Source organism: Schistocerca piceifrons, chromosome 1 (assembly GCF_021461385.2).
Source record: "Schistocerca piceifrons isolate TAMUIC-IGC-003096 chromosome 1, iqSchPice1.1, whole genome shotgun sequence".
Classification (NCBI taxonomy): domain Eukaryota; kingdom Metazoa; phylum Arthropoda; class Insecta; order Orthoptera; family Acrididae; genus Schistocerca; species Schistocerca piceifrons.
In genome coordinates, this window is record NC_060138.1 from 114,934,094 (window position 1) to 114,946,460 (window position 12,367).

The following is a 12,367-nucleotide window of genomic DNA, read 5'->3' on the forward strand; positions in this document are numbered from 1 at the left end:
ACAAAAGGAAAATCACTGAATGAATCGACCAGAACCAACCATCGAGCATTCCAGAAGGGACCAGCAAAATTGATGTGTAAGCGTTGCCAAGGGGTAGTGGCTTTCGGCCATGCAAAGAATTTCCGCGGTGGTGCGAATGGTTGTTCGGCACACGCCATGCAAGAAGAGCACATATTCGTAATCGCAGCATCGATTCCGAACTAAGTACAGTGCTGACGAGCAAGTTGTTTCGTTCTCACTAACCTCCAATGTCCTTGGTGGAGAAGCCGTAAGACAGAGGACTGTAACGAACGTGGGACCACGACCCTGGACTGATGATTATCTGAACGTAACAGAAAAACACCACGTCATACAAAAAGTCTCTCCTTGTGAACAAAAAATCGGCGAACCAACGGATCCTCGATCCGTGACTTTGAGAAGGGCCATTGCGTAGCAACAAAACGCAGAACGGTAGCAAGGACAGGGTCAGCAGCTGTGGCTGTAGCTACACGACGAAAATCGATCGGAAACGATTCGACCACGTCATCGATGTCCGCATCAATGAACATGCAAGCAAGTTCGGAAGAATCGAATGCTCTATCCTCAGCAACAGGCAAACGGGACAACGCATCGGTATTTCCGTGCTTAACAGTGGACCGATACAAGATATCGTAGCGGTACTGCGAGAGGAAAATAGACCAGCGAATGAATTTCTGCGCTGTACGTGGAGGTACAGGCTTGTTCGGATGAAAACGAGATGTCAAAGGTTTGTGGTCTGTGATGATGGTAAAGTGACGACCATGTCTGGCGTGAGGTCAGGCGCTTGACGGCGCGTTTCGGGGCGGTCCCGCCCGTTGCCGACGCGCCGTAAGGCACGGAAGCTCGCACTGGGGCGTATCGCTTTCCAGTCGGGTGTGCCGCGGCAGTCCTCACAGGGGAAGTGATGCGTCTCCTACAGCCTCTCCTTCCCAAGTGGCTCTTTCCGCCTTCCCGTGGTGCCAGATGATAAGCTTGGCATTCTGCCTTGCGACAAAAGGGAGAGCTGCGACCCAACCCGATGCGAAAGCGAAGGGTGCGTGGCACAGGGGGAGCTGTGTCCAGGGTCCGAACACCAGTCCCTTTCTGTTCGCAGGGCACAGACCAGCAGGTGCTCTGCATGCCGGTGACTTCGTTTGTCGGCGTGGGATCACGGCGCGAGTCGGCAAGGGTGCTTCGCCGCGCCCCTGGGTAACCGGGGCGTGTTCTGCCAAACCCAGGAGGTGGTGACATCGCCTGGGCCAGGTTAGATGGGTCCAGACCGCCGAACGACTGGGGGACCGACCCACCACCTGAGTAGGAGTGGGTCCTTGGCCTTCAGGTGGAAGCTCGGGCTAGTAGGCGGCGAAGGGCGAGGGGTGCATCCGCCTCTCCGGAGTGCGGGGTGCACTTGCCGAGGAGCATCGTGTGAAATCGTCGACGACGAGGCCTTCGACGGGGACCAGTGCGCTGGCAACGGCGCGTTGAACCTGGCAGCTCTGGAGTGCCCTTGACCTAGGGGCGAGGTTGGTGGGCGGGCTGCAGAAGTCCCCCCCCCCCCCCCCATGCCAGAGGAGCCGGTCCGGGGCAAGAGACGGGCTTCCATCCTTTTATCACTCGTCTACAAACATGGCTGAACAAGAGACGAGTGACTCTAGTGCGACCTCGAGGGCGTCGATCGCGACTGTTCCTGCCTCACAGGAGGAAGCGGAACAGAACGAGCAAAGCACACTCGAAAGATATACCAAAATTAATCAAATCCTTGACTCGAGTGTGAAAAACGGCAAAATCAGCCAGGCTGCAGTCCTGGCAATCAAAAATGAGCTCGCCGCTTGGGCTATTGCAAGTGCTAAGCTTGAGGGGCGACTCGAAGAACTCGAGAAAGAGAACAACAGACTAAGGCAGCAGCCAACCAAAACCTGGGCTGCAGTGGCTGCACAAGTAGTCACAAAACCCCAAACCACTAAAGAGACAATTGCTAAGGTCACTAAAGGGCCGGACACGGCGGTCTTTTTAAGACCCCTGCCCAGGCAAACAGTCAAAAAAGTACAGGAAATATTCACTACTAAAATTGACCCTGCTAAGGACAAAATTAAAATAAATAAAGTTAAGGCGACAAAAAACGTGGTGGTAGTTGACGTAGCAACTGAGGAAGACAGGGATAAAATCCTAAATAATACCAAATTGAATATGGCAGTCAAATGTGAGCCACCAAAAAAGCGAAATCCGCTGGTGATCCTCTATGACATACCTGTAGCATTAACAGAATCAGATATTTATGAGACGCTTTATAATCAAAATTTCGATGATATGGAATGGGAAAGTTTCAGAAACGACTTCAAATTACGTTTCAGAACAGGGCCCCGGGAGCGTGACGTCGTACATCACGTTGCCGAGGTCTCTGGAAAGATGTGGCGCAGAATCACCACTATGGGGAGAGTCTACATAGGCTTCCACGCAATAAGCGTGCGAGATTACTTAGTGGTTCCAAGATGCCACAACTGTGGCGACCTAGATCACATACATAAGCATTGTGAGAGGAGGCCGGCTTGCTCCAAGTGTGGGTCAGAAGATCATACAAGTAGAAACTGCAGCAACGCCGGAATCTGCATACCGTGCACAAAGAGAGGCAAAAAGCCATGTAACACTACCGGCAGAAATTGCCCTACCTACAGGATGCTTGAGCAGAGACTCATAGCTAGAATCGACTATGGCTGAGTCCCCAAATGGGAACAGGAAGCCCAAAAGAAAGTCTCCTAGCAAGAGGTTGAGGGATGCATTAAGGGCCAACAAATTCAAAGAATTTATACAGAAGATCACTAGGCCACAACACCTTGTTATCACAATGAAAGATGTCTGTATTCAAACAGATCCTTGTGATCAGAAAGAAGCACCCTCCCCTCCGAATTGGGGACAAAGGTCGCCTAAAGATCAAGCACGACCACTCGGGCATCCTGTGGTAGGGAAATTGTTAGTGACAGAAGTTCCGAATACAAAAAGTCAGGAAGAGCAAGTACAAGTAAACAAAATAAGTAGCTCTAGTGTACCAACAAACATAGGTACACCAATAAGCCCACCTACAGAACGAGGGCCAGGAATAGATCCTGCCAGGATTTATCCCAACCTGGAGCCCGCTTTACAGCTGTCTAGACTTGAAGAGCCGGCCACCCTCACAACAGCCTTGAGGCATGTGGTGCGTGTCGGCCATGAATACGGCAGAGACATTACCTTCCCAGTGATGGAGGCTGTAGACAGAATACAGCTCAAGACAATGAATCTCCCCACAGATTTCGGAGCCCTGCGAGACCTAGTTAAGAAAGTGTTTGAAAGGTGCAATGAAAAGTTGGACCTCAATGAACTATATAACCAATCTGTCATCACCAATGGCAGAATAGCACACGACTGGCGCAAAAACTGGCCAGAGTCTCATATACATACATACTTCCCACGTTAGCCAGTTAAGAGTGGGACAGATAAACGCACATAATAGTAAACTAGTTCTGCAGGAACTCCGGAAGGTGGTGGAGGAGAAAAGTCTAGATGTAGTCTGCATACAGGAGCCATACTCCCTGGCTGGACGGATCCCGTTAACCGCAGCCAACTAGCAACAAATATATAATGCAGGGGAACCAAGAGCCGCAGTCATAATCACAAATAAAGCATTGAGAGCCACCGTATTAGCACAATTTTTGGATGACCACTGCAACGTCGTGGAGCTTCATTCACCCACAGGAGTATTATACTTGGTCAACATGTACTTCCAGTACGGAAGACAAATAGATGAATTCTTGGATAAGCTCGTGCAAATAGCCACGGCGTTGCGGGGACAAAAAATTCTTGTGACTGCGGACATCAATGCAAAATCCCCCTGTGGTTCAGTGGTACTCAAGATGACCGAGGAGAAAAAGCTGTCGACACCATTATGTCACTACAACTTATGGTCGCTAATAAACAGGGAAACAGTTTGGGACCAGATTACCACAAGTGATCATAACCTCATAACATTCACCATTGGAGACAGCGAGTGCCACTGGGACATAGGTTGGGAGACGCAGCTCAATTATAACAAAACCGACTGGGACCAGCTGGCTAGGGAGTGTGACATCCCTGCATTGCTGGAGGATGATGTCAACATAGAAGAATACGCCCGAGATCTTACAATTGCGATAACCAGGGCAGTTAAGGCAGCTGTACCAACCAGGAGGAGGGCTGTCGCGGCCTCCCCTTCACCATGGTCAGCCGAACTGGGGCAAATGCGCCAAGCAGTACGGAGGGCGAGGAGGTGTTACCAGCGGTGTGTCGTCTGGCACGAAAAGCAGCGATGGCTGCAGATATACAGAGAAGCCAAAGAACAGTTCCAACAGGAACTTAAGGCTGTCAGGATGAGGAGCTGGGAGAAATATGTGCAAAGCCAATTGGCTACAGACCCTTGGGGACTACCTTACAAAATAGTAAGGGAAAAAATTAAATCACCTATGGTGTTATCTACCGTCAGGAGTGGGGACCGGATGACGGAGACCTGGCAGGAAACTGCGGGAGTCCTACTCCGTGCCCTATTACCTGACGATAGAGAGGAAGATGACTCGGAAGAACAACAGAGAATAAGAAGAGAGAACCAATGGGTCTATGAAAACAACCGCGTGGTCTACCCCTTCTCTGAAGAAGAGGTAAACTCCCAAATAAAAGCGCTCAAAAAAGGCAAAGCTCCTGGCCCAGACGGTATTACTGCGGAGGTGATACAGTACCTCGCCCCCCAGCTGGTGGCTCCTCTCACTCAGCTATACAACGAGTGTTTACGGCTTTGGACCTTCCCCTCAATATGGAAGAAGGCGAATATAGTCATAATCAAGAAAGGCCCGAACAAAGACCCCAAAGAAGCCAAGTCATACAGACCCATATGTCTGCTGGACTTTTTTGGGCAAGCTCTTTGAGAGGCTGCTGGCAGACAGGTTGGCTGCACACCGACTCCTGTGCGGGATGAGTGACAGGCAGTTCGGCTTTCGGACGGGGCGGTCGGCGTCTGACGCAATCGCCCTGGCTGCAGATGTCTGTGACTCTGCCCCGCACAAGTACATAGTCGGCATCATGGTGGACATCAGTGGTGCCTTTGACAACCTGTGGTGGCCTTCGCTCTTCTCCTGCTTGCGGGAGAAAGAATGCCCAGGGCCGCTATATGGCTGTCTGAGGAGCTATTGTGAAGACAGGGAGGTCTGGCTATCGGCCCCTAGCGGCAAAGTCAGTAAGAAAATCACCAAGGGGTGTCCTCAGGGATCTGTCCTGGGGCCACTCTTTTGGGACATAAACATGGAACCACTCTTGGAAGAACTAAAGAGCAGTGAAGATGTGCTAGAGGTCATAGCCTACGCAGATGACCTCCTCCTGCTGGTCGGCGGCCGTAGCCGCGAAGATCTGGAACCGAAAATAGAAAGAGCTATTAAAATATTGACCACATGGTGTCACAAAACTAAAATGACTATCGCACCCAATAAGTCAACTTACCTGCTGCTCAAAGGCCGACTCACAAGAAATCCTACCGTAAGAATAAATGGCCTACCAGTCCTCAGGCGCCGTGAAGCCCGGTATCTTGGTGTGATCGTCGACGAGAGGTGGAACTATGCATCGCATATAGACACAGCAACACAAAGATCACTCACAGTACTGCATAACCTAATAGGAATAGGACATAAAAGATTCCACCTCCCACCTGATCTTATTAAATTGTACCATAACAGCATTCTCACATACATAGTAGGTTATGGGTCAGCGGTCTGGGCACACAGGCTCACGAGGGTCATGCCTGCCGTGGCCGTAAGAAGAGTGCAGCGAAACATGCTCCTACGTTCAGTGGGTGCATACAGAACAACTCCAGGAGGGGCACTTTCAGTACTGATGGGGCTATGTCCACTGGACATAAAAATCAGGGAACAGGCCACCTGGTATTGGATAAAGAAAAATCGAAGGGAAAAAATAGAGGAAATTATGGGGATATATGTAGGGGACAAACAAAGCATCAAAAGAAGGGGCATGGAATTATGGCAAAATCTCTGGGACAGCGATGAAACTGGCCGAAGAACACACGAACTGCTTCCCAACATAAAGGAACGGCTAGAACTCACCTACATCAAACCAACAAGGGGATTGCTGCACTTTCTTACTGGGCACGGACCCTATCCGACATATCTTTGTCGATTCGGGAAAAGGGCAACACCAGCGTGTGACTGTGGAGCAGTGCTGGGCACTCCAGACCATGTGGTGTACGAGTGTCCCCTCTTCGATGATGTTGCACAACAACTTAGGGAACAATTGCCGAACAACGACACGTACCACTTTCTCAGGCACAAAAACACATTCAACGTCCTGAACCACCTAACAAACAAAATATCGAGCAAAGTCCTCATAGAATATCTTGGTAACAATCGATAAATAAATAAACACCGGACTTGTCGCGTACGCCCCCCTGTTCCGCCGGGACGTGGACTTGGCCAGCCGCCTCATGGCTGGAATCCGCCAGGTTTTCGGAGTAGGTTGGGGGGTAGTACATCATCTTCGGACTTGACTATGCACCGATCATGACATTAGACATAAGGTTAGTTATAAGATCAAACTAGGATAATAGAAATAGTATAGAACTGCAGCGAATACGTCACTGGCCAGCCCAGTGCCAGGGGCACTCCCACTAGGATTAGCTCAGTGGGAATGGCCAAAAAGTAGGTTTGTATCTATTCTGGCACACTTGTAACGCTGCAGGTAGAGTAGTCATAATAATAACAACCATTAGCAAGTAGTATCATAACAAAACAAGCTAAAATTAAGGAATATTAGACAAACAGTAACATAGAATAGTGAGTATGGTAGATTAACCCCCATAGTGGTGATGGAGTGTAGTAAGAAAAACCTGTAGTGTTAAACATCATAACAGCTGCAGATAGAACTTAGAAATAGTAAAATATAGGACCTACTAATGTATTTAGGTAGTAGGTTACATTGTAACATGATAATGATGAAATAAAGATTTTTTTTTAAAAAAAAACATATATGTTGATTTTTCAAAGTCTTTATTTGCAATTTCGGTAACATGATAGGTCTTGTAGGCGATGATGTCTCTGTCGACGAAGCTTTCAAGTCCTGACACATTTGGAACACCTGTACCACCTCGTACAATGGCTACTGTAAGCCATCCATTGCCGTGGGTAAATGTATCGTTAATGTCGATGCTGAAGTTCAGTTTACATCCACAAAAGACTGCAGGTCCATCTAGAAGAGAGTGTGCAGCGACAGATTTTATTGTATTCTTCTTCTTGTCTGCAGCTGATGTTGTCATTTCCACATCTTCAATGGTTTTATATATTGTCTGTCTTGCACGACGTCGTAAAAAAAAAAAAAAAAAAAAAAAAAAAGTGACGACCATACAAGAAATCATGAAACTTAGTAACACCAAATACGAGAGCCAAAGCTTCTTTCTCGATCTGTGAATAATTTCTTTGCGCAGACGAGAGCAATTTGGACGCAAAGGCAATAGTGCGATCCATCTTTGTGCGCAAGCACAGCACCGATCCCTAAATCCAATGCATCCACCATCAACAAAAGGGGTTTCTGGGGATCGAATGGCGTAAGGCAAGTATTGGAAAGCAACGCCGATTTCAACTGGCGAAAGGCGCGTTCGCATTCCGTCGTCCAGACGAACGGAACACCTTTCCGGCGTAAGCAATGAAGCGGAGCTGAGATGGATGAGGCGTGGTACACATAGCGATGATAATAATTGATTTTTCCCAGCACAGTCTGTAGCTGCTTCAAATTCTGCGGCGAAGGCAAGTCTTGTACAGCACGGAGGTGCTCTGGACTGGGATGTATGCCTTGGGCATTGAGTACATGTCCCAGATATGGTAAGTCACGAGCAAAAAACACACATTTGTCCTTCCGCAAGCGAAGACCATTTTGGCGCAAGACCTGAAATAATGTTCTGAGATTGGCTAAATGGTCTTCTTCCGTCTTTACGGAGATCACAATATCGTCCAGATAGTTTGCTGCAGTAGGGACCGACGCACAAACAGTTTGTAAATATTGCTGAAACAATGCAGGGGCGGATGCACACCCGAATGGTAGTCGTTTGAATCGATGCAAACCAAGATGCGTGTTAACCACTAAAAGGCGCTGGGATTCTTCGTCCACTGGTATTTGCAAGTACGCATCTGCTAGGTCCAACTTCGAAAAATATTTACCCGGGCACAGTTTGTCAAAAAGATCTTCCGGGCGGGGTAAAGGAAAAGTTGCAGTCACTAGTTGTGGATTCACAGTTGCCTTGAAGTCCACACAAAGTCTCAATTTTCCGGAAGGTTTTGGCAAAATTACTAAGGGTGATGCCCAGAGAGAAGCCTGCACACGTGCAATCACACCTTGTGATTCCAAATCGTGTAATGTTCTTGCGACCTCATCACGCAATGCGTGGGGAACATTGCGGGCTCTGAAAAATTTCGGTTGCGCGTTTACTTTCAGTTCCAAATGTGCTTTATAGTTCGTAGCGCAACCAAGGCCCGGAGCAAAAATGTCTGCAAACTCTTCACATAGACGAGAAACACTGTCTGAAGGCACAGTCTGGTTCACTGATAGGACCTGATTGACTACAGACAAGTTAAACAACTGAAATAAATCCAAACCAAACAAGTTCACTGCAGAAGAAGAACGAAGGACATACAATGACACAAGTTTTGTTTGTCCTTTGTATGTTGCAAGAAGGCTGCACTGTCCTAACACAGGGATTGCTTGTCCTGAATAACTACTGAGCTTAACATTTGCAGCACGCAACGGAGATGTGCCCAGCTGTTTGTACGTGTCGTGATTGATTAGCGAAACTGCAGCTCCAGTATCAAGCTGGAATGGTATTGCGTTGCCATTAATGTCCAAGTCTACAAAAAGTTTATTGTCCTGCTGACGACAAGAGCGACTGTCTCGTGCAACATGAACTGACACTGATACAGAATCACTTGCGACTTGACGGTATTTCTGGCGATGTCGATGCACGCTATTTGTGGGACGAACACAGTCACTGTTAGAGAGAGTGGCACTGGGCGGAGTGGCATGAACTACATGAATTTTCATGGGTGAAGGTTCACGAGCCTGAGTATTCTTGGTTCGATTCCGATTCCGACGCAAAGTAAAGGGCCTGGAATGGTATTGAGTGTCCGTTCTGAGCTTTTTCTGGCAAACACGTTGAACATGTCCTCTTTTATTACAGAAAAAGCAAATAGCTTGGCATGACGGGCAATTCTCACGCGAATATCTAGTAGCACACTGCGGGCATGATTTTATCACTGCATTTGCTTGCTTGCGCGGCACACGTGGCGGAGAGCTGGGCGCGAGGACTGTTTACTGTTCCGTGTAGCTCGCCCGGCGGGCCGGTTAACATGACACACGGCTGGCGAAGTTTCAAATGATTCCTGAGCAAAGTCAAGTGTGTCCTGCCGATCCAATATGTCTATCACTTGTTGAAGGGAGGGATTGACTAGTTTTAAAATCTGTTCCCTTATACGAACATCAGAAACGTTCTGTGCAATTGCATCACGTACCATAGTATCTGAATAAGGGAGGCCACATTGACACTCAAAAGCACAATCCCTAGAAGGCCTTGCAAGGTTGCAACCCACTCCCGATTAGTTTGACCGGCCGTACGTTTTGTACGAAAGAACGTATACCGTTTTGCAACTACATTGACTGATTCTTTGAAATATGCATCTAATGCAGACAAAATTTCGTCGTAGGACAGAGTTGCTACGTCACGTCGGGGAAATAATTTCACTATCACACGGTAGGTGGGGACTCCGACACACGATAATAATAAAGGCTGCCGCTCGTTACCTTGAATTCTGTAGGCGGCGAGATGGAATCCAAATTGGCGTGACCACTCCGTCCAGCTTTCCAGTGCCGCATCAAAAGGACGAAAAGGTGGTGCAACTGCGTGTTGTGGCTGCGTGAGCGGTGAAGTGGCGGCTGCCGCATCGTTTTGCATTGCACGTTGACCCTGGACAAGCTGGCAAAGGGCATCCAATAAGGCCTGCGTCTGCTGATTCTGCAAGCGATAAAATTCGGACAGTACATCTGGAGATTATGGCGAAGCCATGACACAAGTAAATCATGGCAAATTTGGTACAAACGCGATCTAGCTCGTCGCCAATCCTCGTCGTCAAACTTTTGTGGACTGGCAAGGCAGCCAATCCACGAGGACGGGGAGCCGAAGGGCACGCGTTTAAGCTCACGCAGGCTGGCGTGAGGTCTGGAACAGTTAAAGGAGTTGAGTCTAGTAAAAAAAGTACGTAGCTTCTGGAATACTTAACTTTAATCCATAATTGGTGAACATCGGTCTGACGGTACATGCATCACAAGATAAATAGCAAATGATAATGGCGCCTTGCTAGGTCGTAGCAGATGACGTAGCTGAAGGCTATGCTAACTATCGTCTCGGCAAATGAGAACGTAATTTGTCAGTGAACCATCGCTAGCAAAGTCGGCTGTACAACTGGGGCGAGTGCTAGGAAGTCTCTCTAGACCTGCCGTGTGGCGGCGCTCGGTCTGCAATCACTGACAGTGGCGACACGCGGGTCCAACATATACTAACGGACCGTGGCCGATTTAAAGGCTACCTCCTAGCAAGTGTGGTGTCTGGCGGTGACACCACAATTTTAAGCTAAGAAATACAGTTTTGATTGCTGTTTCCTCGCAACCACGTATCCTTCGTCCTCTGCTAGTTGAAGCCTGCGACTTTCTTCAGTTGTTTATTCCAGAACTCGAGTGATCTGTTTTGTGGTCTAGGAGGCCACACTAGTACTGTTTTTGTCCATCTTCCGTCATTCCTCATCTCATGTGCTTCCCATTCCAGTTTTAGACTATTTACACTTTTCACAACGGCTGTTATTGCTCTTACGTCTTCACTTGTTTTCCGGTCTTTCTTAATGAGCCCTAAGCTGCTCGAAACTTTCTTTTGAAAAACCCGTTGTAAATCAAAATTTCACAACCATATGCTGGTATGGAAAGGACATACTGTTCGAACTCAAACTTTTTTAGTTTGCTAGCATATTAGATTTAAAAACAGTTGCGTTCCTTCAATAAGCCCTCCAGTCTAGCTTGATGGCGCGAAAGATTTCAGGTTTTTGAAGCTCCTTGGTTAATTAACTGATACTTTTTAGAGAGTGGTAATTCGATATTGTTTTCTTTTTGTTAGACAGATGTTGTGCGAAGTATTTGATTTGGACAGATCTATGTTTGAGGCTTACTTTTTCGCAATTCTCTGATAGATCCTTTGTACGGGATTACAGGTGTGTCATATTGTTGGCTAGGACAACTAAGCTCATTGAACAAAAAAATAGTCACCTCTAGAAAAGTCAATTACAAGCATCCTTTAATACCTTGCTATTCCGCCCATAGACATGATCTGGTTGGGAAGTGAGACCACATTGTCTGTAGTTACGTCGCATCCAGATCAGGCCACTCGCAGAGGATTTGATCGCACAATTCCACCAAGTTGCCGAGATGCTGATGGCATTTTACCTGCTGTTCCAACATGCTTTTCACGTTTCAGTGGGGTCCAAGTCAAGTGAGTTTGCAGGCCAGTAGACACGTAATAGGAGGGAAGGAGGGGGGAAGAGGAAGTGTTCAGAAAACCAGTCATGTATTCTTGTTGCCCAGTGAACTTTGCCGTTGTCCCCCCTACGTGCTTGTGTGAGCAGTGGCCACTTGCGAGTTGATCGACTACTAATGCTCATTATATGCAGTTCGCGTTGCAATAGTCTACCGCTAACAGGATGGGATGACCATCATTCACTGCCTGCAGCAATTCTTCTTGGATTTGGAAGTGATTTTGATTGGCAAGCCACGAAACGCGCGTATGGTCCCCCTTGGTCAGCGTCTTTTTCCGACCAAAATACTGTTGTGTTTCGTGATCACATGTGTACGTCACAGCTTGTACACACGTTGCATAGTTCACCGCAAAACACCAAGAAATTCAGCCAAACAAGATTGCCCTTTATTTGCCTCTATGCCTCGTCCTTACATTTATCCATGTTTAGGTACAATATCTGCTTGAAATATAAATGTCACAGCGGTCACCACTGCCATATGCTCGCATAGAGGTAATGCACGCACGGTTGAGAACGTCACTTGATCGCTGCGCCATCTGTAAAGGCTTAAGGATTATTTGCGCATGCACACTGGAGCGACATCTTTTGTCCGGTTAGCTTATATCATCTATAAATCTCAGTTTGTTTTTATTTTTTCTAATCAACCTTTGTTTGCCAATTATGTTGGACGTAACCATCTCTATGACATATAAATACTTTTGGGGGTATAGGGTCATCCTGCTTTACTACTCGTCCAATGGAAAATA